This window comes from Mesoplodon mirus, assembly GCF_964341445.2.
Source record: "Mesoplodon mirus genome assembly, chromosome: 5".
Lineage (NCBI taxonomy): Eukaryota > Metazoa > Chordata > Mammalia > Artiodactyla > Ziphiidae > Mesoplodon > Mesoplodon mirus.
Genome location: NC_138980.1, coordinates 74,188,936 through 74,216,574, shown reverse-complemented (window position 1 = coordinate 74,216,574; position 27,639 = coordinate 74,188,936). Strand labels below are relative to the sequence as shown.

The 27,639-nt window shown below is 42.5% G+C and overlaps 1 protein-coding gene across 1 annotated transcript in view; it reads left to right on the top strand.

Moving 5' to 3' along the window:
- The window catches only part of LOC309805449 (uncharacterized protein), a 119,660-nt gene extending 92,717 nt beyond the window's left edge, over positions 1-26,943 (top strand). The window contains exon 3 of the transcript XR_014294243.1: positions 25,294-26,943. The gene's annotated coding sequence lies outside the window, so the exon portion shown is untranslated. The remainder of the gene's footprint in view (positions 1-25,293) is intronic.
- The last annotated feature ends 696 nt before the right edge of the window (positions 26,944-27,639 follow it).

Below are 27,639 nucleotides of genomic sequence, written 5' to 3'. Positions count from 1 at the left end.
TGGCCGCTGAGCCTTCGTGTCTGGAGCCTGTGCTCTGCAACGGGAGAGGCCACGACAGCGAGAGGCCCGCATACTGCAAAAAAAAAAAAAAAAAGAAAGAAAGTGTACTCGATTACAGAATGACAGGTGTATGTCCTACCTGGAGTGTGAGGCAAAGGAGCAGCAATGCTGGGGTGTGGGGACAGGAGCAATTTATCTCAGCAGGTGTCGCAGATGGCCACTCTGAGAAGCTGGCATTCAGCAGGGCCTTGAAGGATGATGAGTCAGCAGTGGGAGAGGGTGTTTAGGATGCAGGAGCAGCCCAAGCAAAAGCCTGGAGGCTCAGAAGTACAGGACAGATCCTACACTGTGGTGTGGCCTTGTATGGCTGCTTTAGGAACTAAGGCTGGACCAGCCAACAGGGGCCACACTGTGAAGAAGCTTGAATGCTCCTCAGGAGTATGGACTTGATCCTGGCAGACAGGGCTCTGTGGAGTGAGAGCCATGGTTTCTCTCCTTCTGGAGAACCAAGGTCTGTCATCAGATGTTTGTTGAAGTAAACTCTAGGCCAGGCCCTGTGAGGGTAACTGGGAGCCTGACCTGTGCTTTAGAAAACTTTCTGTGGAGGAGGCACTCATGCAACTCTGTTCTTGCATGGCCATGAGAGTGAGTGCCTCCTTAAATGTTGTACCATAGGCCCCTGCTTGCATCGCCCTAGTCTGGTACCCTGCTGCACACTGGATAGGAAGCAGCTCAGGTAGTTCCATGTGGCTTAGGGCTCTCTGGCCATAGGGGATAGAGAGAAGTGGGCCTGGTTGAGAGCAGGATCCGTGGATGGTCAGGATGTGAGATGGGTTGGAGCAAGACCCTTCTCAGTCCTTCCCTAGGTTCCCCATTCTGGGAGAAGTGTAGGGAAACCCCCACTCTGCCTAAGGGGCCTTTGCTTCGGTCTTAGGTTGTGAGTCTGGGGAACTGAGGGCATTGAGCTAAAGAGTAGGGCAGGAGGTCAAAACTCACAGTTTGCCCCAGGAATGCCCAGGTCGCTGGTGATCACAACCAGAACCAGAAACAACATACCAGCACTGTTTGGCCCTGCCCTTTGGACACTGCGTGTGTGGGTACAGCAGGTAAGAAAGGCCGGGTGAAGACGCCCCACTGCTGGATGGGGTGTGTCTATCAATTCATCATACCTCTGTTATCCAGCAGGACCAGAGTCCACCCCCAGGTCCACCTGCTAGGGGATTAGCAGTTCTGCTCCCAAGCCCCAGCCCTCTGGAAGTTCTGACCCTGTGGCAGCAGTGCCCCCTGCTGGATAGCACCCTCCTCGGGGTCTAGGGAAGAGAAAAGCGTGCATGGACGATGCTGGCTCAAAGGGTGGGAGCAGGAATTGAGGATGGACTTTGGCTAAGGTAGATAGGCGGGTGCCACCTGGTAAACAAAGCACCTGCTTCCTGGTCTGTAACCTTTAGCAGACTCCAAGAAAAGGGAGAAATGGAGTTTTCTAAGGTGACTGCTGGGGGAGGCGAGAGAAAGAGGACCCTGTCCTCTCCCCTGGTGTCATGGCCCAAGAAGGCCTGCATCCTAGACAGAGCACACATCTCCTCAGGTGGGCTCAGGAGCCCCATCAGGTTCTCCCAGAGCCATCACCCTGGTCCCTAGAGGGATTTGTCCTGGGACTGAGGGCCAAGGGATAGGCTTGTGAGGGGACAGTGCCTTAGGCACTCTAAAAAGAGGAAGAGTCATCCCCAGACAGAATTCCTACCCCAACTGTCCAATCCAGGCTGAGAATGGAGACAGGGACATGTCAGAGAACAAGAATCAGAGAGTCCATGAGCAGCTGCCTGGCTTCTCAGATTCAAACCTTATCTGGATTCATTCCCCTCCTGAGCCCCAGGCCAGTGCCTCGGGCACAGGGACCAATTTGGCGTGCAATGAGATGCCCAGCGGACAGAGGAGTGAGAGGACCCCACATGTGCCACCTCAGCCCCCCTGTCTCTGAGCCAGAAAGTCCACAAACAGGGCCACACCCTGGGCAGCCACTTCCCAGAAGTTTCTGCCACTAAAAAAGAAGGTGGCGGGGCTTCCCTGGTGGCGCAGTGGTTGAAGTCCGCCTGCCGATGCAGGGGACACAGGTTCGTGCCCCGGTCCGGGAAGATCCCACATGCTGCGGAGCGGCTGGGCCCGTGAGCCATGGCCGCTGAGCCTGTGCGTCTGGAGCCTGTGCTCCGCAATGGGAGAGGCCACAACAGCGAGAGGCCCACGTACCGCAAAAAAAAAAAAAAAAAAAGGTGGCTTTCCCCTATAAGTCGTGCTCTCCCATAGCCCTGGCACCTGGAGTCCCCACCTCAGATAAGAGGCTTCTGGGAGTTTGTTTACATCGTGACTCTTGGTTACAGTGAGGCCTCACCTGGCTCCTCAGAGCCCAGGCAGCAGTCTTGACCCCCAGGAAACTTGTTTCCCAGGCCAGAACAGTGTGGGTGTCTGCTGTTCTCTTTGAGACAGGCCCTAGAGAGGGCCGAGTGCTCAGGAGAGCAGTTCCTCACCGTGACCCAGGTGTGACTTTAGCAGCCATCTTGATGCAGCAGGACAATATAAGCTCCTCACAGAGACTCCTCAGAGCACTCAACTACCAGGCTCTCAGGGAGAGATGAGGCCTATAGGAGGATCCTTGAAGAGAACAAACGGATGCTGTGTGCTAAAACTGCGTACTCACCCTAGGTGCCAGCTCAGCCAGCAGGCCTGGTGCCATATGGCCCGAGAGAGGGTGAGGGCCCTGGGAGCAGTGAGCTATCACCCGTTCGTGGGAGGGCTGGCCCACCGTGCTGAGGATTGTGGGATGGGAAAGTCAACTTGCAGACCCCCGGAAGCACAGAAGCAGAGTGAACAGAGGATTAGGTCAAAAGGGTCTAATTTCCTTTGACAAGCAAGCCTTGTGAAGGCCTTCTGGGCTGTGCCTATGAATGACACCATTACCTCATGTGCATTCTGTGTGGGCCTAACAGCCCTAGCAACCAAAGTAGGGCTGTCCCTTGGGTGGGAGCCCACACCAGAGCCATGGACATGACAACTCTGTCACAAAGCTCCCAAAACACTTCTAGAGGAATTGATCTTCTCTCAAGCTTCTCTGCAATTTTTCTCTTGTCCTTTCCCTGCACATGTGTCTTTTCTCTCCCTCTTCTAGCCCAGGGATACTTTTGATCATTGGTGCCATGGGGATGGATTACTTGACAAATTCAGACAGCAAACATTTACTCTCTAGCCAGGTGACAGGCACAGAGGTAGGTGCTATGGGCACAGACATTCAACAAGAGTTTATTGAGCCTGTACTATGTGCCAGGCATGGCTCTAGACACTAGGGATATAGAAATGAATTAGATGAAGTCCCTGCTGTCATGAAGCTCATATTCTAGTGAAGGCAGGCAACAAACAACAAGGAGAGTGTCATACTGTGATAACTATTCTGCAGAGAAATAAAATAGCATGATGTCATAGACAGTATGGAAACAGCAACTTTAGATTTTGTGTTCAAAGAATATCTGTCTAAAGGGATGATACTTTAACTTTCTAAATGACATGAGGGGCAGCAGTGTGCAAAATAGTGAAGAGCACTCCAGGCAGAGGGAATAGCTAGTGCAAAGGTCTTGGGAAGAGAGCAAACTCAGTGTGTTTAAGGAAAAAGATTCTTGTGACTGCAGCATGGCAGCCAAAGGGGAGAATGATAGAAGATGCGGCCAGTAAGATAGGCAATGGTCAGATAACGTGGGGCATTTGGGGCTTGAGCATATGCCAAGGGAGTGGAGAGCCTTTGTATGATGTTATGTATGGAGGTGAAATGATTCAGTGTGCATTTTTAAATGCTCACTAGCTGCTATTTGCAGATTGGACTGTGGTCTAGTCCAAGTCTTTCTGCAAGTGTGGAAGCAAGAAGACCATGGGGAGGCCAGAGTAGGAGGATGATCCAGGAGAGATGAACCAGGGTGGTGGTGGTATCAGTGGAAAGAACAGGGAGTGGATCCAGGTAGAGTATGGAGGGGAAGCCAAACAGAGCTGAAGAATGGGAGAAAATATTTGCAAATCATATGTCTGATAAATGACTTGTATATAGAATATATAAAGAATATAGAATATATAAAGAATAAAGCTCAATTATAAGAAGACAACACATTTTTTAATGGCCAGAAGATTTGAATGGGTATTTCACCAAAGAAGATATGCATATGGCAGATAAGCACATGAAAAGATGCTCAACATCAGTAGTCATTAAGGACATGCAAACTGAAACCACAATGAAATACCATTACACAACCACTAAGAAGGCTAAATGAAAAAGACTACACCAAGTATTGGCAATGATATGGAGCAGCTGGAATGCTCCTAAGCTGCTGACAGAATGTAAAATGATAGAACTACTTTGGAAAACATTTTGGCATTTTCCTAGAAAGTTAAATATACACATACCATATAACCTAGGCTTTCCATTCCTAGGTATGTATGCAAAATAAATGAAAGTATGTGCTCACGCAAAGACTTGTACATGAATGTTTATTGCTGCTTAATTTTTAAAAGACAGAAACTGGAAACAACAAAAATGACCATTAATAAGAGAATGGATAAATAGATTGTAGCATATTTATACAGTGGAATACCACTTGGCAGTAAAAAGGAATGAACTAGGTAACATAGAGTAAATATCCTCCTCCCTGTCTCTCCCAGTGAATGCAACATTAAAACCTAGACAAAATGCATGGAAGACTTTGAAGAGTAAATAATAGCAGGTGAATTGGGGAAGAAAAGCAGAATTTGGAGTACCATTGAACTAGGGGTGAGTTTTCTATTTTCCCTCCAGTATTCCCTGGGCCAGACTCAAAGCATCCTGAAACCTGAAAGTGGGTAACTGGGCCACAGACAGTGAAAACTCTAGGAGAACCCTTCTAGTTCTGGTTTGAAGAAAGGGAAAGGAACTCCTAATGCTCAGAGAGAGTGAGGAAATACCCCTTTAAATTTTTTTCTCCATTCTCTCATGCCCCAGCCCCCTAACATTCCTGCTGCAGTCTGAGGCTTTCAGGTGCCTAAAACTCTGAGGGAGAGAAACCTTTGTTCTGATTGGAGGTGTATCAAGAGATCGGGACAAATCTAACTGATCTCCTCTTTCATTTGCTCTCTTTCTCTTTCTCCATCCTTTTACCACTTAGCCCTGGATGCAGGAAGTACACAACAAAGCAAAGTAACTGAAACTCCAGGTTTTTGGCTAGAGAACCAAAAAGAGGAGCCCCAGAGAACCTAAAAGTACCAAAGAGATTGTGGAGAAGGCAGCACTCAAGAAACTGACTCCATAAAGTTGTTTATGAACTCCTGGGCTCACCCCCAAGATGAGCATGCATGGATTTGATCCTAAGCAGCACACCAAAGACTTGAGAACTAAACTAAAGAATAAACCACTGTCTGTTCTCAGACTGACCACTGGAGGGTGCACATACAGGACAGATCTAAACAGCACTGAAAAGGCTTTGAAAATGGAACTAACATTGAAACCACAATCCACAGTAGACTGGTCAGAATTTGTGACCTGAGCCCAATAGGGTCAATTGCCTGCTAAAATATAAATGTCAACATTCTCCATAGTATTCAAACAGGATCCAGAGTCTCATAAAATTCAAATGTCCAGTATTCAAAACAAAATTATTTGGCATACAAAGATCCAGGAAAATCTCAACTTGCATGGTGAAATATGATCAAAAAAGTCCAACAGTGAGATACTGAAATTAAATGACAAAGATTTTAAAGTGCTATAGTGAAAATGCTCTAAGAGGTAAAGGCTAACACTCTTGAAATAAATGGAAAGATAGAAAGTCTTAAATAAATAAAAGATAAATAGAGAAACTAACATTTTAGAACTTAAAAATATAAGAGCCAAAATCAAATACTCACTAGATAAGCTCAAGAGCAGAACAGAGATGACAGAGGAGTCAGTAAGTAAGTAAACTTGAAGATAGGCCAGTACAAATTATCTAATCTGAGTAACAGTAAGAAAAAGATTTTTTAAAAAATGAATAGAGCCTCAAAGACCATACCAGAAAGTCTAACATTCATGTCATTGGAGTTCCATAAAGAGAGGAGAAAGAGTGCAGTGAAGACAAAAAATTTGAAGACATAATGACTGAAAACTTCCCAAATTTGGCAAAGGACATAAACCTACAGATTCAGAATCTCAGCAAGCCCCAAACAGGATAAACCAAAGAAATTCATGCCCATATGTATCATAATGAAGCTGTTGAAAACTGAAGATACATACACACACACACATACACACCTGTATGTGTGTATTTCACTATATATTTCATTATATATTACATGTATTTATGTTATGTGAATATATTAAAAGATGTATATATTTTAATATATGTATGTGCATATTTCACTTTATTTATATCTGCCAGAAAAAAATTTCATTGTGGAAACCAGAAGGAAGTGGATCACATCTTTAAAATACAAGAGGAAAAGAACTATCAACCCAGAATTGGATACAATTCTGTATCCAGTAAAAATACATATCTTCAGGAGTGAAGGTGAATAAAAACATTTTCAGATGCAGGAAATCTAAGAGAATTCCTTGACAGCAGACCTGTTCTAAAATAATTTCCAAAAAAATTTCTTCAGACAGAATGGAAATGATACCAGAAGTTAACTTGGAGTATCAGGAATGAAGGAAGAACAACAGAATGGTAAAATCTGGGTGAATTTAACATTCTACTCTTTTGCTCTTGAGTTCTTTAAAAAATGTTTTATGTTTAAAACAAAAATTATAACATTTTCTGGTGGTGTTTTCAATGTATGTATATGTAATATATTAAAACTACAACAGAAGGAGGGGAGAGTAAAGGAACCTACATGATGGTAAGTTTTTACATTCTGTTTAAAATGGTAAAATGTCTATTCTAAGCAGACCTGAAAAGGAAATATGTATATTGTATTATAATCCTTAGAGCACTCACTAAAAAAAAAGAGAGGTAATTACAAACACAACAGATGCATTTAAATGGAATGCTAAAAAAAATGTTCAAACAATCCAAATATACTCAGGATAAAGGGAAAGGAAAACAGAAAACAAATAATAAAATCCCTAGACATAAATCCAACCATATCAGTAATTACATTAAGTGTAAATGGTCTACGAGTAATGTCAGCAAAAATGGAGGAGTAGGGAATTCCAAAAGCCTATCTCTACACAAAAGCAGCAGAGAAACTGGCAAAAACTGTCAGAATCAACTTTATTGGAACTCTGGAGACTTATCAAAATTTTACAGCAACCAGAGAAATGTTTAATCAAGAAAAACAAAACAAAATGCTGAATCTTGGTAGGAGAATTTTGTGGTGTTTTAACTTACCCATTCCCCCCTCCCCAGCTTGGTGAGAGCCTTGAAGACAGCAGCCTAAATTCCCAGTTTAGGTTCTCAGTACCAGAGGGAGCAGAATGGGCCCTGTTCTCAAGGAATTTTGGTTGTTTGTTTTGACCTATCTTTTCAAGTACACATGGAACATTCTCAAGGAAAGATCATATGGTAGGACATAAAACAAGTCTTAGCAAATTTAAGAAGATTGAAATTATACCAAGTATCTTTTTGATCACAATGGTATGAAACTAGAAATCAGCAACATGAGGAAAGCTGGAGACTCTACAAATTGTGGAAACTAAACAGCTCATTCCTGAACAACCAAAGGGTCAGAGAAGAAATCAAAAGAGAAATCAAAGAATATTTCAGAACAAATGAAAATAGAAACACAACTTACCAAAACCTATGGAACACTGCAAAAGCAGTTCTGAGAGGGAAGTTTATAGTGATAAATGCTTACATTAAGAAATTAGAAAGATTGCAAATAAAAGCCCAGCTTTTTACTTCAAGGAACTAGAAAAAGAAGAACAAAGTAAGCCCAAAGTTAGCAGAAGGAAGGAAATAAAAAAGATCAGAGTAGGGTTTCCCTGGTGGCGCAGTGGTTGAGAGTCCACCTGCCGATGCAGGGGACACGGGTTTGTGCCCCGGTCCGGGAGGATCCCACGTGCCACGGAGCAGCTGGGCCCGTGAGCCATGGCCGCTGAGTCTGCGCGTCTGGAGCCTGTGCTCTGCAATGGGAGAGGCCACGGCAGTGAGAGGCCCACGTACCGCAAAAAAAAAAGATCAGAGTAGAAAAAAAATGAAATGTAGACCAGAAAAACAGTAGTAAATATCAATGAAACTAAGAGCTGCTTTTTAATTTTATTATTATTATTTTTGCGGTATGCAGGCCTCTCACTGTTGTGGCATCTCCCGTTGCGGAGCACAGGCTCCGGATGCGCAGGCTCAGTGGCCATGGCTCACGAGCCCAGCCGCTCTGCGGCATGTGGGATCTTCCCGGACTGGGGCACGAACCCGTGTTCCCTGCATCGGCAGGCGGACTCCCAACCACTGCGCCACCAGGGAAGCCCCAAGAGCTGCTTTTTTTAAAAAGATAAACAATTGACAAATCTTTATTGAGACTAGTAGAAAAAAAGAGAAAAGACTCAAAATAAACAATGAAAGAGGAGAGATAATAACTGACACTATAGAAACACATAAGATCATAAGAGACTACTATGAACAGTTATACACCAATAAATTAGATAACCTAGAAGAAAGGAATCATTTCTTAGAATCATACAACCTAGCAAGACTGAACCAGGAAGAAATAGCAAGTCTGAACAGGCCAATAATAAATAAGGAAGTTGAACCAGTAATCAAAAGCCTCCCAATACAGAAAACTTGAGGGCAAGGTGGCTTCACAGGAGAATTCTACCAGACATCTAAAGAAGAATTAATGCCAATCCTTCCCCAACTCTTCTCAAAAAATGGAAGGGGAGGGGCCTCCCTGGTGGCGCAGTGGTTGAGAGTCCGCCTGCCGATGCAGGGGATACGGGTTCGTGCCCCGGTCTGGGAGGATCCCATATGCCGCAGAGCGGCTGGGCCCGTGAGCCACGGCCGCTGGGCCTGCGCATCCGGAGCCTGTGCTCCGCAACGGGAGAGGCCACAACAGTGAGAGGCCCGCATACTGCAAAAAGAAAAAAAAAAAAAAAATGGAAGGGGAGGGAACGCTCCCAAACTCATTCTATGAGGCCAGAATTACCCTGATACCAAAGCCAGGTAAGCACACTACAAGCAAAGAAAATTATAAACGAATATCCCTGGTGACCATAGATGCAAAAATTCTCAACAAAATATTAGCAAACTGAGTTGAAGAACTTATTAGAAAGATTATATACAATGGCCAAGTGGGATTTATCCCTGGGATACAAGGATGGTTCAACAAATGTAAATCAATAAATGTGATATACCACATTAATAGAATGAAAGAAAGAATCATATGATCATCTCAATAGATGCAGAAAAGGCATTTGACAAACTGCAACATCCCTTCAGGATAAAAACCCTCAATAGATTGGGAATAGAAGGGACATACCTCAATGTAACAAAGGCCATATACAACAAACCCACAGCTAACATTATAATTAATGGAGAAAAATGGAAAGCTTTTCCTTTAAGATAAGGAACAAGATAAGCGGGCCCACTCTCACCACTCATATTCAACATAGTACTCCAAGTACTAACTAGAGCAGTCAGGCAAAACAAAGAAATAAAAGGCATCCAAACTGGAAAGAAAGAAGTAAAATTATTGTATTTGCTGATTATATGATCTTATATATTGAAAATCCCCAAGACTCAACTTAAAAAATGATTGGATCTAATCAATGAATTTAGTAAACTTGCAGGAAATAAAATCAATACAGAAGTTGTTTTTCTGGGACTTCCCTAGTGGTCCAGTGGGTAAGACTCCATGCTCCCAATGCAGGGGGCCTGGGTTTGATCCCTGGTCGGAGAACTAGATCCATATGCATGCAACTAAGAGTTTGCATGCCTCAACTAAGAAGTCCCGCGTGCTGCAGCTAAGAAGTCTGCATGCTGCACCTAAAGATCCCACATGCCACAACGAAGATTGCGGGTGCCACAACTAAGACCTGGCACAGCCAAAATAAATAAATAATTTTTTTTTAAAATTAAAAGAAATCAGTTGCTTTTCTATACACTGACAATGAGACATCTGAGAAAGAAAGAAAACTATCTCATTCACAATAGCATCAAAACAATAACTGCTCCTATGACAATTATATTGCAATATAAATGTATCAAACCAATATATTGCACACCTTAAACTTACACAATCTTGTGTTTCAAATATAACTCAAAGAAAAATAATAAAAATTTAAAAACTTACTATAATGCTACTGTAATCAAAATAGTGTGGTATTGACAAAAGATAAATATATATGTATATCCAAATTTATACATATATATATTTGGAACGGAATTGAGAGTACTAAAACAAACCCTTACATTTATAGTCAATTCATTTTTTTTAAATTAATTAATTTATTTATTTTTGGCTGCATTGGGTCTTCATTACAGTGTGCGGGCTTCTCACTGTGGTGGCTTCTCTTGTTGCTCAGTAGGTGTGACACACAGGTTCAGTTGCTACGTGGCATGTGGGGTCTTCCCGGACCAGGGATCGAACCCATGTCCCCTGCATTGGCAGACAGACTCCTAACGACTGTGCCACCAGGGATGTCCCCAATTCATTTTTTTTTTTTTTTCCGGTACGTGGGCCTCTCACTGTTGTGGCCTCTCCCATTGCGGAGCACAGGCTCCGGACGCACAGGCTCAACGGCCATGGCTCACGGGCCCAGCCGCTCCGCGGCATGTGGGATCTTCCCGGACTGGGGCACGAACCCGTGTCCCCTGCATCGGCAGGCGGACTCTCAACCACTGCGCCACCAGGGAAGCCCCCCAATTCATTTTTAATAAAGGTGCCAGGACAACTCAATTGTATTTTCAACAAATGGTGCTAGGACAATTGAATAACTATGTGCATGAAGAAGAAGTTACATAATAACCTCATATAACACTCAAAAATTAACTCAAAATGGATCATAGACATAATTGTAAGGACTAAAGTTATAAAATGTTTAGAAGTAAACGTAGGAGAATATCTTTGTGACCTTGGATTAAGCAAAGATTTCTGAGCTACAATACCAAAAGCATAACCCATAAATGAAAAATTGACAAGTTAGACTTCAAAATGTAAAACTTTTGATTTTCAAAAGAAATCATCAAGAAAATGAAAAGTTAAGCCATAGATTTGAAAATATTTGAAATCCTATATTGGATAAGACATATCTAAAATATATAAAGAACTCAAAAGGCAGAGACAAGAAAATAAAGAAATGAGAAGTGAGAGAACAAACAGAAAATGAACAAAAAAATGAAGTGGCAGACTTAAGCAATAATATATCAACAACTACATCAAATGAAACTGTTTCAGCATCATTAATAGGTAAATGCAAATTAAAACTGATGAGCTATCACTACACATCTATTGGAATGGTTAAAATAAAAAAATATTGGCAAGACGAAGTGTTGGTGAGGAGGTGGAGCCACTGGAATTCTCATACGTTGCAGATGGAAACACAAAATGATATAGCCACTTTAGAAAACAATTTAGCAGTTTCTTATGAAGTTAAACATTCATTTATTATATCATCCAGCGATCCTACTTTTAGGTGTTTATCCTAGATAAATGAAGATGTATGTTCACACAAATGCCTGTACACAAATGTTTATAGCAGCTCTATTTATAATTGTGAAATACTGGAAGCAACTCAAATATGCAACAAGTGAATGGATAAACTCATGCATCCATTCAATGAAATACTACTCTTCAAAAAAACAAAAGGAAGGAAGGGAGGAAGGAAGGGGGGAGGAAGGGAAGGAAGAGGGAGGGAGGAAGGGAGAAAGAAGAGAGAGAAATGAACACATGATTTGGGTGAATTTCTTAGTCATCATGCTGAGTAAAAGAAGCTGATCTCAAAAAGCTATGTGCTGACTGATTCCATTAATATGACATTCTTGAAAAGACAAAACTATGTTGTTGGAGATCAGATCATTAGTTCCCAGAGGTTAGGGGTAGAGGAGTTGGAGATAGCATCAAGGATTTTTTTGTTCTGTATTCTAATTCTGTGGTGTTGGTTACTCAAATATACCCATGTTAAAATTCATAGAACTGTTCACAAAAAAAAGATTTTTTTTAGTTATTTTTATTTTATTTATTTATTTTGCAGTATGCGGGCTTCTCACTGTTGTGGCCTCTCCCGTTGTAGAGCACAGGCTCCGGATGCACAGGCCCAGCGGCCATGGCTCACGGGCCCAGCCGCTCTGCGGCATGTGGGATCTTCCCGGACCGGGGCACAAACCCGTGTCCCCTGCATCGGCAGGTGGACTCTCAACCACTGCGCCACCAGGGAAGCCCAAAGTTTTTTTTTAAACTGTATGTTAATTTAAAAATAAATCAAACAAGGAATAAACTACAGTTGGCCCTTGAACAACGCAAGGGTTAGGGATGCCGATTCCCCTATACAGTCAAAATCCGTATATAACTTTTGACTGCCCCAAAACTTGACTACTAATATCCTACTGTTGACTGGAAGCCTTAACAGATAACATAAACAGTCGATTAACACACACACACACACACACACACACATTTTTTTGGTTTGGCCGTGCCACGTGGCTTGCAGGATCCTAGTTCCCTGACCGGGGATTGAACCCATGCCCCCTGCAGTGGAAGCACAGCGTCTTAACATTGGACTGCCAGAGAATTCCCCAACACATATTTTCTATATGTATTATATACTGTATTCTTAGAAATAAGTAAGCTAGAGAAAAGAAAATGTTATTAAGAAAACAATAAGGAAAAGAAAATACATTTACAACACATATATGTATTTATTTTTAAAAATCTTCATTTAACTGGACTCATTGCAGTTCAAACCCATGTTGTTCAAGGGTCAGCTGTATTGATATATACTACAATATGGATAAATCCCAAAATAATTCTGCTGAGTCAAAGAAACTAGGCTGAGGATGATCCTATTTTTATAAAATTCTAGAAGATACAAACTTTGGTGACAGAAAACATATCCATGATTGCCTAGAGGAGGGGAGGCACAAAAAGAGTAGAAGGGATTGCTAAGTGGTACAAAGAAACTTTTGGGGGTGATTGATCTGTTTGCTATCTTGATTGTGGTGATGGTTTCACAGATGCATACAGATTCCAAACATTAAATTGTATACTTTAACTAAGTTCAGTTTCTTCTATGTTAATTATACCTCAGTAAAGCTGTAGAATAAAATGCAGTGGTTGCCCTCAAGGAGCACAGAATCTGGTGACAAGGAAATTGAGTTTTGTAACCCAGAGTTACAGGAACAGAAAATGTGGGAGCCCAAAGCTGGAGCACACCCCCACCCACCCCAATCCCCACCCAACTTAGAAATCCTCCTGTAGCTGGCTATTGCTAACACTGTTTAACCTTTGCATCCACAGCCTGAGTGACAGAAAACAGCTGATGGTAAAGCTGAGCACTTGAGAAAACTTTCTCTTTTCAGAATGCTCTCCCAGCACTTATCTTTTGTCCTCATTCTGTATCCCAAGCTACCATTCACAAGCTGTGTGACTTTGAGCAAGTTACTTGGCCTCTCTAATCCTCACTTTCCCCATGTATGAAAGATGGATAATTAAAGTGCCCTCCTGGCAAAGTGAAAGACACCGAGGCTATAAAGTGACAACATATCCCCAACTAATGGAGGATACTTCTGGGAAGCTTTTGTCTTGTACATTTGTGAATGTATGTATATTTTTACATCACGCCTGCAACACTTTTGTTGCTGAAAGAGAGAACTGCAGCTCTGGGTTAGGACATCACAGTCCTAAGTAAGGTTGGGTACCTTCTCATTCCACTTACTTCCTAGGGCTGGGAGTGCCCCATTTTGGTTATGGATGGGGCGATGAGAACCTCCAGGAGCTTATTGATGGCAGAGCTGGGATTCCTGACACAACCTAGCCCAGTGTTCTTACAACAAGCGCGGATCTTGGAGACCAAGGCCAGAGGGGAACCAGAAAGATTGTCACTTGAGGGCTGGAGGTGGGAGAGTAGGGGAGGTAGTTAAGTGAAAAGCTATTAAGAGCCACAGCGCACTGCATTCTAGAGGCAGGATGAGAAGGCAGGAGGGGGCGAATGAGCCACATTCATTACACGCATTCATCCCTGCATCCGTTCACTCTGCCGTCTGAAATTTGTGGATTGCCCGCACTGTGTTAGCATCTGAGGGATGAGTAAGGCAGGCCCCTTCCTCTGACGGAGCTAACACTGATATGAGCCTGAGGGATGAGGAGAGAAAAAGTGATGCTTGGACACAATTTTAATTGTCAGTGCATATGGTTCTAACCATTGGCCAGAGTCACCCTTGTCCCCTGGATTTGTTCTTGATGCCCATTGGGGCAGTGTTTAGGGTGGAGATCAAAAAGCTGTGAGATGTGAAGTGGTCAAGAGAAGGACTTGAGACCAAAGATGGGTGGTGATCTCTAGATCCCTTAGGCCATTCAAGCTCAGGGTCCCACCTGACCTCTTTCCTTGACTGGACTCAGACCACTGCTGAGACTCAACTGGGTAGGCCCCCAGAAATCTAATGGCTCCTTTGAAGAAGACAGAACTCGGTCCAAGGACGTGGCTCTGTCTACATCTGGGGAATAAGCCATTGGGCATCAAGGTGGGGAAGGCTGGTGCTTGGCCTCAGAGGTGGGAACAGTGGGTTTTAGAATTAACATCTGTCAGCCACCAGAGGGCGGTGTTGGGGCATGTGAACGCCCCTGAAAACTGTAAACAGAGCTTTGCTTCCTTCAGCCTAGGCTTCTGTGTCAGACAGGTTTCATTTGTTTTCTGATATGTCTTAAGCACCTTAAACTCTTAGGACCACTATATGTGCCCGGGCTTCAATGGCAGCCTTGCAGCCAGTCACAGTATCCAGTGTTAGCAGGAATTCTTGGGGAAATACCTGGGTCAGACAGTAGAGGGAGCCGGGAAGCTGAGATCGTGGGTCCCTGGGTGAAAATAGGAGCTGAGGTCCCAAAAGAGCTAGGAAATTGCTCTGTATTAGAAATGAACTGGAATTGGATGAGAAGGGATGGGGAGCTGGCAAGATGGCACAAAGTTGGAGATGAGGGCATGAAAAGGGGATGGAGAAGAGGAAAATCCACCACACAACTTCAAAGACCAGGAACACTAGTGTTCAGTTTGAGATTGCTTCTGTCATAGAGATCTGGGTGGCTGGTCAGCTTTGCTGTGTGAACAGGATACAGTGGAAAGGGCTGCATTCTAGGAGCAGCACTCGTAAAGTATCTGGATAAACAGCAGGAGCAGGAACCCAGTGATGGTCACGCGAACACAAGCCCCTGGGACATGCGGCTACCTTGGCAAATGCTGCATGTGGGCAGATGGGAGTTGGAGCCTGCTCATCCAGGTTTCAGGAGCTGGATGAGCCTAGCATTCATCTGAGTTACACAAGAGGGCTCCAGGGCTATGAGGCAGCAGGTGGGGAGAAAGGAGGCAGGGACCCTAGGTCCAGGGAGGCCTACGACCTACAGAGAGGGTGGAATTCAAAGAGGGGGAGGGCTTTTCCAACAGAAAGTGGAGTTCAGATATGGATCCCAAGGGCAGGGAAGAAGCTGCAGGGAGTGGTCCCACTACAAGCCTTGCATGATGGGATTCTGCCTCCTCCAGCCCATCCCACACTGTTCATCCTGTATCCCACACAGACCCAAGTTCAAGCCACCAACACTAGAGTAATAGCCTCCTAACTTATTTTCTTTATTAAACATTAGTACACTCATCTGTTTCCACACAGACGCAAGAGATCTTTTAAGAACATGTCAGGTAATGTCCCTCCTCTGCTTTAAACATTCAGTGAGTTCCCATAGTAGAAGAAATGCCAAGTGTTCTCATGGCCTGCATGGGCCCTCCCTTCCCTCCCTAGCCTTGTCTCCTGACCCTCAACTAATGTGCTCCAGCCGCCTCTGTCTTCCTGCTGCTCCTCAACTGCACCAAGTTCACACCACTTCAGGACTTTCACACTTGGTAGTCCTTCTGTTTGGCAGTCTCTTCCCCCAGACTTCCCCAGAGCTGGCTCCTTTTCATTATTAGCACAGAGGACTTCCCTGACATGTAAGGTGGCCCTTGCTCCCCAGCACCTCCCTGATCTCCCTCTGTCATATCAGTACCTAGCCCTTATCACTACCTGAAATGGCCTTTGCTTATCCAGCAACTTCCTCCAATACATTGTAAACACCTTTTGGGCAAGGCCTTGTTGTCATCTTCACTAATAATCCTTTGTGCCTGGCACATAGAGGTGCTCAGCAAATATTTTTTTAAAGAATAAATGTTCAGTCAACTCTATACAGTAAGTTTGTTTATCACTTCCAATTTATAGAAAGGGAAACTGAGACCTAGGAAGGTTAGTTAACTTACCCAGAGAATAGGCAGTAGAATTTGAACTTGGGTACCCTGACTTTCATACTTACACCTTGGCATGGGGTTATTTTCCTCCACCTTTGTCTGTTTTTCCTGGATAGCACTTACCACAGTTTATAGTTGTTTCATTTGCCTATTGTCTGACCTGTCTGCTGGTGTAATGCTGTAATGCTGCTAGAGCAGGCCTATGTCCTGCACCTTGCCATGTAACCAGTACTGAGAACAGTGAGTGGCACATCACAGGTGCTCAGTGAGTGTTTTCTGGGTGATGGATAAACAACCATGTGCCCAGACAAGGGAGGGATGGATGTGGAGGAATTGAAGGCACAGGTGGTGGCAGACATCCCCAGGCCCCAGCTGGAGTCCAAGCCCAGAGCCCAGCAGCGCCTTCACTGTGGTGCAAGGCTTCTTAGAGGGCAGATGACGTGGCCTTGCTTACTTATACAGCGAGAGTCACCTGCTCCATGAATCTTCAAACTTGGGGTCATTCCCCAACTAGGGGCCTGAGTTTGGCCTTTGCGCCTGACCACAGCTGAGAGTCCAGCCTGTCCACTGCGGTGATACCCAGGGTTCTGGGTGGATCTGTATAAACAGCCTTGCTTCCACTCATTACATTATGTCAGCACCTTTTTCAGCTTCTGAGAAACAGGAAGCACCATGATGTGTGGTGGGATTTGAAAGGATGATAAGAGACATAATCACATTTCTTTGGTTTGGGCATGGAGGGCTGGGGTTCCTGTTTCCTCTGACACTAATGCATCACCTTTTCCCTTAAGCCAGAATTCTGGAGGATGAGGACTGTGTGGAAAATATGCTTTAGGGGGAAAAAAAGAGCAAGGGGGTAAGAGCTTTAGAATTATGATTATGAAATGTATCATACATACAAAATAAAATAAAATAAAATGTACATGGACAGTTTAAAGCTTAACAAAATAAAACCCCATGTGCCCACCACCCTATCCCGTGAAGATGTCTCTTCCATAGCATCCCACTCCAACCCCACCAGAGATAACCACCGTCTTGATTTTTTGGTTAATTATTTCTTTGCTGTTCTTTTTAGTTTTATCACATATATAAATATGCTCAAATTATATATGATTGTATTTTGCTGACTTTTAACCTTTTCATAAATGGGATCATGTTGGATATATTTAAAACTGACTTTTATTGCTCGACAAAATGTTTTCAGATTCATCCATGTTGACCCATGTAGCTATACCTTCATTTGCTGTATTTACTGTAATCTGGTGAATGAATAAACCACAATTTATTTATCTACTGATGGATATTTATGTTTTTCCCCCAATTTTAGCAATTAAAAACAATTCAAAAAGAACATTAGACAAATAATAAGGAAATCTGAATAAGGTATAGATTTTAATTAATAATAACATATCAGTATTAGTTCATCAATGTGACAAATGTACATTTCTTATATAAGATGTTAATAAGAGGGGAAATTGAGTGTGGAGTACTCTGTACTCTCCTGACAATTTTTCTGTAAATCTAAAATTATTCTAAAATAAAAAGATTTATTTTAAAAAAACCCCAGTGCTGTTATGAACATACTTGCTTATAGCTCCTGATGTACACATGCAAGAATTTCTTTAGAATTTCTTTAGTAGATTGAAATTCTGGGTCAAAGAGTACATGCATCTTCCATTTTACTAAGTACTACATTTCAGAAGTACCAGTTTACTGTCCTGCTTACACGTATACTTTACAACATGTAAGAATTCCTTTTACTTCACATCCTGGGCAAGACTTGTAATATCTGACTTTTTCATTTTTGCCAGTCTGGTGGGTGTAAAATGTTATCTCATTGTGGTTTAATTTTGCATTTCCCTGACTACTAACAAGGTTGAACATCTCTTTATATGTTTATTGGCCATCTGTGTTTCCTGTTCTGAGAAATGCTTATTCATGTCATTTACCTTTTTTTTCCTAGTGGGTTATTTATCTTTTTCTTATTGATTATGAGGACTTTGTTACGTGTTCTGGAAACTAATCCTTTGTCTTTTATACATGATACAAATATTTGTCCTAGATTGTGGCTTCTCTTTTCACTCTGCTTATGGTAAATTTGAGGAATGTTGACTATCCATCTTCTCCTTAATAATCTGTACTTTGGGGGTTTATTTATGAAATCCTTCTGTTTGTGCTGGAGAGCTTCTGTTTGCTCCTTCAGACCCTCTCCCACCCCTTCTTTAACCTTTCCCAAGTCCTGGGAGGCAGAGACCTGTGTGGACTACGTTAATGACTTCTTTGCTCACGGGCTCCCCATTGGGTTTGGCTGGGAGCTCAGTCAAGTCAGGATACGTGTCCTCCCAGCTCTCTCCTTGCAAGGTTGCTGCATGCTGGCTGTGTCCCTTGACTGAGTGTCCCAGCTCCTACCAGTGGCCCTCTCCACACAGCCCTCTGGAGCTCAGAGTTTCAGTAACTATTCCCTCTTCTGTTACAGCTCCTGTGATTAGCCCCAGGGGACTGCATTTTCCCTCATGGTTTTCCTACACCCTGTTCTCACTTTTATAATGGTCCCTTTATTAAGTAAACTCTCCTCAAGTTACCTAACATGAGTGTTCCAGCTGTTTCCTGCTGGATATGTCCACCCCAAGGTCGTATTTTTTGTTAGTTATTTGTTGGTCTACCTCTCTTCCCAGGATTTCACAACCTTGGCACTATTGGCATTTGAATGTGATAATTCTTTGTTGTGGGAGCTGACCTGTGTAATGTAGGATGTTTAGTAGCATCCTGGCCTTTACCCACTAGATGATGGTAGCATCCCCTCCGTCCTCTCCAGCTGTAACAACCAAAAGTTGCCAAATGTTCCCTGGGGGAAAAATCGCCCTCTCTTGAGAACCACTGCTCTACCCCATGTCAGTATCAGATTGGCCTAGCTATTTTTTTTTAATGTATTTATTTATTTATTATTTTTTGGCTGTGCTGTGTCTTTGTTGCTGTGCACGGGCTTCTCACTGCGGTGGCTTCTCTTGGTGCAGACCATGGGCTCTAGGCACACAGGCTTCAGCAGTTGTGGCTCGGTCTCTAGAGCACAGGCTCAGTAGTTGTGGCTCACGGGCTTAGTTGCTCCGCGGCATGTGGGATCTTCCCGGACCAGGGCTCGAACCCGTGTCCCCTGCATTGGCAGGCGGATTCTCAACCACTGCGCCACCAGGGAAGTCCCTGGCCTAGCTATTAAAGCCTGGTATCTAGTGGGGCAAGTTCTCTCTCTGTGATCTCCCTCTTTAGGATTGCAGTGGCTGTTCTTAGACTCTCATTCTTTCATGGACATTTTAGAATCAACTAAGTAAGTACCATGAAAAAAACTGTTGGGATTTTGATAGAAGTTGCATTGAATTTTTAGATCAGGTTCCAAATTATGGTATTGAGTTTTCATATGCATAAACATAGTAGGTCTCTTCACTTGTTAAGGTCCTTTGAAAATGTCTTTCAGTAAAGTTTTAAATTTTCTCTCATATTTTGTTAGATTTATTCTTTGACACCTTATATTTTTGTATTATAGGTGATATCTTCTTTAAACTTGCATTTCTATTTGTTGGTGATGTGTAATAATATAATTGATTTTGTATATTGATCCAGCAATTTGCTGACGTCTTGTTCCTTATAATCATTTGACTGACTTTATCTTCTTTTGGGTTTTATTTTTGTCATATTGTATCATTTGCATATATACATACATATATATGTATATATATACATATGTGTATGTATGTATGAGTTTTGTGTCTTCTGTTATAACCCTCATATTTATTAGTACTACTTATAAAATCTTATTGCAAAGTCCAGGACCATCAGTCACAGTTTTTAACAGAAATGGAGTTAACGTTATCCAGGGCCACCACATGCCCATATAAAGCCTTTGTGCAAACTGGAAGAAAAAGCCTCTTCCTCAAGATACTTTACTCCTGTCTGGTAGGAAATCCTCATGATACATATTCAAATCTGCAATGGTTATGATGTAAATGGTGCTCCCTGGGATTGTGAAGGGCACGTACAGTGGTCCTGCAGGCATTCTTGCATTGTCCTTGCTTTCAGAGGAATGCTTTTACATATCACCATCGAGCACAGTATTTGCTGTAAGCTTATCAGCTTAAAGAAGTTCCTTTCTATTTCAGCTTTGCTAAAAGTAGTTATAATAAATGGATTTTAAATTTCAGTAATTTTTTTTGCATTGATATAATGTGATTTACCTCTTTAATTGGTTAATGTAGTAAAGTATATTAATAGATTTTCTAATATAGAATCTTGAACTCCTGGAATAAACTCAAGTTAGTTTATTATATAATATCTTTTTATACATGCTGGATTTGAATTAATAACATTTTTTAAAAATAAATTTATTTATTTTTTATTTTTGGCTGCATTGGGTCTTCATTGCTGCGTGCGGGCTTTCTCTAGCTGCGGCAAGCGGGGACTACTCTTCATTGCGGTGCGCGGGCTTCTCATTGCAGTGGTTTCTCTTGTTGCGGAGCACGGGCTCTAGGCACACAGGCTTCAGCAGCTGTGGCGTGCGGGCTTCAGTAGTTGTGGCGCACGGGCTTAGTTGCTCCGTGGCATGTGGGATCTTCCCAGATCAGGGCTTGAATCCGTGTCCCCTGTGTTGGCAGGCGGACTCTCAAGCACTGTGCCACCAGAGAAGTCCCTGAATTAATAACATTTGTTTACAGTTTTTGCATCCATGTTCATGAGTGAGTATAGGATCATAATTTTCTATTCTTATACAATCCCCTTCTGATTTTATTATAATATATATTAGCTTCACAACATGAATTGTAAAATATTCCATTTTATTCTCTGGAAATGTTTATATATGTTTGGAATTACATATGACTTGAAAGTTTGTGGAGACTTACCTATAGAACTATCTGGCCTTTGTGTATTCTTTGTGGGAAGATTTTAAATGATTGATTGAATTTCTTTAACGGTTATAGAACCCTTCCAGTTTTCTTTGCCTTCTTACATCAGTTTTGGGAATTCCTGTTTGTACTGGACACATGTTTGTGTGCCTTCTCAGAGCTTCTCCCCTTCACTTGCAGACATAGACGTAATGCCACACTGTGTGGAATGAGGTCTGGCTTCTTATGTGGCTGCTGATGACTGGGTGATGTGGTTTGGAAGTTCAGGGAAGTAAGCTCCTGTGGAGTAAACCTTGAAAAATGGGGTATGGAAGAGAAAAAGGGAGTCTGCCATATCAATTCCTCTCTCCTTTGCCCTTTCTCTGCACTGTTCTAAGGTATACGTTCTCCTTTCAGCACTTCTGCAGCAATTCCATGAGACAAGCAAACATACCTGCTGAGACTTGCTATGCTTCTTCCTGCCTCCGTGTGACGTTGTGGCCAGTGTATCACATCACATTGCTTCACTTCTTTCTCCCCTCACTTCCCCCTTTTCCTCAGCCTCACCAACCTGGGCTTATACAGTAAGTCCCTTACATATGAATGAGTTCCATTCCGAGAGCACGTTCGTAAGTCCAATTTGATTGTAAGTCCAATAAATTTAGCTTAGGTACCCAACTAACACAATCGACTATATAGTACTGTACTGTAACAAGTTGATAATACTTTTCACACAAATAATACATAACAAACAAAAAACACAAAAAATAAAACATTTTTAATCTTGCAGTACGGTACCTTGAAAAGTACAGCAGTACAGTACAACAGCTGCCCTGCAGGGGCACAGTCCCATCTTTGAAAGTTCACAACTTGAAGGTTTGTATGTAGGGGACTTACTGTAACTCCCAAATAAAGTGTCAGCGCTTCAATCCTTGCCACAGGCTCTGCTTTCTGAGGAGACCTGGGCTATGACAATCGGTATCAGGTGTAATGAACCCTTGGAATGAAATTTTGGAGTTGGATCACTCACCTCTCTAAAATAATAGGAACCTACTGCTGAGAATAAGTAGGTTGGCATTTATTTATTTATTTATTTATTTATTTTTGGTGGCTCTTCGTGGCTTGCAGGATCTTAGTTCCCAATCAGGGATCAAACCTGTGCCCCATGCATTGGAAGCACGGAGTCCTAACTACTGGACCTCCACAGAAGTCCTGGCAATAACTTCTGCCATGCCATGGCTTTCAGATGTCTTAAGCTTTACACTTTGGTTAATTTGGGTGAAGGGCAGATGGAGAGCAAGGCAATGGCAGTTACAGTGGCTGGGATTTATGGGAACCATGTTAATTATTATATAAGGATTGCAGAATACACTGACTCTTCTGACAGCACTGGAGACCTTTCCAAATGAGAATTATAGGCTCAGGGCACTCTAATTCCACTTAAAGATATGCTCCGAATACTAGGATATGTCTATGGCAACTTTATAGCAGACCCTTATCTCCTACAGCCATAAGGCAGACTGAGCTGAAAATTAGGCTCAGGGTCTGATTATTTGCAGGTCTTTGTAGCACTTCAAGGGAGAATAGCTGTGTACCTTTGACATTCTTCTTTATCAAAGTTGGGGCTCTTATAGGGAAAGAGTAAGACCGTGAGACCTGCGATAGGAAATTTTGGGTGGGAAAACCTGAGACTCTTGAAAGCCCCAGTTTTTCTGAGGCCTCCTTAAGTGGCATAAGCAGCCCTTTCCCCATTACCAGAGTAGAGTAGCTTCTTGTTTGGAGACAGAATAATTATTTCTCCTGAAACATATGCTTCACATGATGACATTTGTTCTCCTTGTGACCCTCCCTCAACATCCCTCACTGCCTCTGGGCTAATAATCAGAGTCAGATCTCAGATAGCCTGTTTCAGTTAGGGCCCAGTCAGGAGATAGAAACTATACCAGTTACTTTAATAGAGGGAATTGAATATAAATAACTGTTAAGCAGGCATTTGAAAATGAGAAAAGCAAAAAGGGAACAATATATGTACCACGTCTTCTTTATCCATTCCTCTGTTGATGGACATTTAGGTTGCTTCCATGTCCTGGCTATTGTAAATAGTGCTGCAGTGAACATTGGGTACATGTATCTTTTGGAATTATGGTCTTCTCTTCAATAAGTGGTGCTGGGAAAACTGGACAGCTACATGTAAAAGAATGAAATTAGAACACTCCCACACTATACACAAAAATAAACTCAAAATGGATTAAAAACCTAAGTGTAAGGCTGAATACTATAAAACTCTTAGAGGAAAACATAGGAAGAACACTCTTTGACATAAATCACAGTAAGATCTTTTGTGACCCACCTCCTAGAGTAATTAAAATAAAAACAAAAATAAACAAATGGGACCTAATGAAACTTAAAAGCTTTTGCACAACAAAGGAAACCATAAAAAAGACAAAAAGACAACCCTCACAATGGGAGAAAATATTTGCAAACGAAGCAACTGACAAGGGATTAATCTCCAAAATATACAAACAGCTCATGCAGCTCAATATCAAAAAAACCCCAAACAGCCCAATCAAAAAATGAGCGGAAGACCTAAATAGACTTTTCTCCAAAGAACATATACAGATGGCCTAGAGGCACATGAAAAGATGCTTAACATCACTAATTATTAGAGAAATGGAAATCAAAACTACAATGAGGTGGGCTTCCCTGGTGGCTCAGTGGTTAAGAATCCATCTGCCAATGCAGGGGACACGGGTTCGAGCCCTGGTCCGGGAAGATCCCACATGCTGCAGAGCAACTAAGCCTGTGCACAACAACTACTGAACCTGTGCTCTAGAGCCCGCGAGCCACAACTACTGAGCCCGCATGCCGCAACTACTGAAGCCCATGTGCCTAGAGCCTGTGCTCTGCAACAAGAGAAGCCACCACAATGAGAAGCCTGTGCACTGCAACAAAGAGTAGCCCCCGCTCACCGCAACTAGAGAAAGCTGGCGTGCAGCAACAAAGACCCAAAGCAGCCAATAAATAAATAAATTAATTAATTAATTAAAAAAAAAAACCTACAATGAGGTACCACCTCACACTGGTCAGAATGGCCATCATCAAAAAATCTACAAACAATAAATGCTGGAGACGGTGTGGAGAAAAGGGAACCCTCTCACACCATTGGTGGGAATGTAAATTGATACAGCCACTATGGAGAACAGTATGGAAGTTCCTTAAAAAACTATTGCAGCACTGTTTACAATAGCCAGGACATGGAAGCAACCTAAATGTCCAGCAACAGAGGAATGGATAAAGAAGATGTGGTACATATATACAATGGAATATTACTCAGCCATAAAAAGGAACAAAATTGTGCATTCGCAGAGATGTGGATGGACCTAGAGACTGTCATACAGAGTGAGATAAGTCAGAAAGAGAAAAACAAATATCGTATATTAATGCATATATGTGGAATTCAGAAAAATGGTACAGATGAACCTATTTGCAAAGCAGAAATAGAGACACAGAAATCCAGAACAAATGTATGGACACCAAGAGGGTGGAGGGTGGAATGGATTGGGAGATTGGGATTGACATATGTACACTACTGTGTATGAAGTAGTTGGCTGGTCAGTGACTACTGTATAGCACAGGGACAAAAAAAGAGAAGGTACAATCTGTTTGCAGGACATATATTAAGTTAACCTTAAAAATGCATTCCAATACACATTAGTAAGTGCAGACAAATACTGTTTGATTCCACTTATGTGAAGTACTGAATTTGACTAGAATAGTCAAATTCGTAGAGTCAGAAAGTACATTGGTAGATGCCAGGGGAGGGGAGGGGGGAGGGGGAGTGGGGAGTTAGCGTTTAAAGGGGACAGAGTTTCAGTTTAGGAAGGTGAAAAATTTGGGAGATGGATTGATGGTGAGAGTTGCACAACAATGTGAATGTACTTAGTGCCACTGAACTGTACAGTTAAATATGGTTAAAATAGTATGTTTTATATTATGTGACTTTTACCAAAATAAAAAAACATTTTTTTTTAAAAGGGACAGGAAGGGCTTCCCTGGTGGTGCAGTGGTTAAGAATCCACCTGCCAATGCAGGGGACACGGGTTTGAGCCCTGTTCCAGGAAGATCCCACATGCTGCGGAGCAACTAAGCCCATGTGCCACAACTACTGAGCCTGAGTGCTGCAGCTACTGAAGTCTGTGTGCCTAGAGCCCGTGCTCTGCAACAAGAGAAGCCACCGCAATGAGAAGCCCGCACATCACAACAAAGAGTAGCCCCCTGCTCGCTGCAACTAGAGAAAGCCCGCGCAGAGCAGCGAAGACCCAGCACAGCCATAAATAAATAAATAAATAAATAAATAAATAAATAAATAAAATAAAATAAAATAAAAAGGGAACAATAAGGTATTTTATGAAGCTAGCAACTGTGGGAAGCAATTACCACCTGTATGGCTGGGTATCAAAGGGAAAGGGTTAACAATATTAAAACCTAGTACCTTGGAGGGCCTGAAACTCAGACCTCTGAGAAGTGGGCACTGCCCCACTGTTGGTAGTATTTCTGAGCTCAGGAAATGGGTTTATGGGAATGGGATCCAGACCTCTGAGGGAGTGCTGACTGGCTGATGTTGCGGTCCCAGAGGGAAATGAGGTTGTGCTGAGGTTGGTTCTATGAATATGGGAAAAACTGCAAAGTAATCAGTTGCTGCTACTGGAACAAACTGTTGCTGCCAGGGTTAACCTTAGGGTTAGGAATATGAATATTAAAGGTGGGAGTAGGAAACAGAAATAAAGAATAGGAAGCAAACAGAAAGGATCAAGTCCCTTCTTCCTCCAGCCTCCTAATCTAGCTTCTGCTATTGACAGATTCTAACAGAGAAAGAGCTGGCAAAGGAGAAATTGGTTTGCAGAACCCCAGTTCCAGCAGAGTATAGAAAGTAGGTTTGAAGCTGAGAGGCAATAGCTTTTTAAAACTGACATACAGTCTTGGCAAGGAAGTGAAAGGAGCTCACTAATATGTACTGTCAGAATCCAGAGCATAGTGGACCTGAGGCTATTAGTCTAGAAGAACTTAAGAGTTGAGTAGGTTTGAATTCATTGACATGGGGGCTACTTACTGACTCAGGATTTAATGTTTTGGCAAGAACACCTTGCCAAGAGCTAATCTTGACAATTTGCTGGAATGGCTCTTTGAAACCTGACCCTGATGAAGGCCTACAGAATATGAAATGGAGGTACCAGAACTTCCTTTCTGTGGTGTTGAAGCTCTGACGACATTCCCTAGAGGGCACAGAGAACACTCCTTCACTAACACAGCAAGGGATGCACTAGTGAGGAGAAACAGGCATCATTGCATAGCTTGGTAGTGGATGTTCTCTGTAAGCTGGGTTGAAGGTGGAGGATGCTTGCATTGACTCCCTAATATCAATGGGCACGATGGGATCCCTAGAATGGCAGTGGCCAGGTTGGGGGCACTTAATCATCAGAGAAAAGGTGGGCATAATTACTACAATTGGCAGCAAGGCTATAGTGGCAACCAGGGTGCCTTGATCTTTGACGCTTAGGGATTTATAGTGATGGCTGTTACCTTAAGTTGTTCCTAGAGGCAAGAAAGGTGGATAATCAATCAACATGCTATTCAATGTACAGTCGTCCCTCAGACTTAGACCAGCTTGCACAAACTAGCCCTCTGGCTAAGAACAATTAAGAAAGCTGTTTTTAAATAGATTAAAAAATCTATTTTAAAAATCAGAGAGCTAACAAGGCAGTGAAGACTTAAGATACTAAGGTCCTAGAGAGAAGGAAACTTAGAAGTGAGTCTGACATGGCACAGCTTTTGCCTTGGGGCATTTACTGACCAGTAAGCATTGTTCTAGAGGTTGAGGAGCTGAGCCACAGAGAAGCTGACAGAAAAGCTGTGGCTGAGGGACTGGACTGTGGATAAAGCAGAGTTTTAGGTGGTCTCATGGGTAAAATGGAACAAAAATGGAAGTTCAGTGCCCACGAGGTAGGTGGGGTTCCTGTAAATACTGCCAGGTTTTCACTTGGGACCCCTGAAGACTTACACTCTCAGAATAAGAACTAACAAAATAAACCAGTCTGTTAAAACCAAAGCCCAGCTTTCTATCACCCATCTCAGACTAAATTAAGATGGCCTGTCCTTATGCTAAAGTGAAATAAATCATTTCTGGAGGAAAATAATATCATCCTGTATAAAATAGTAACTGGGTAATTCCTTCTTGCATTTCAGACCTTCCTTCTGAGATGATTTTTCTCCTTGCAGAGGTGCAATCTATCAGAGTTCTTTTAGTGAGAGTTTATTGGTTTATCCCAGTTTTTATTCCTCTTAAAATGTTTTTAGCCTATTTTAAAATGGGCAAAAGACATG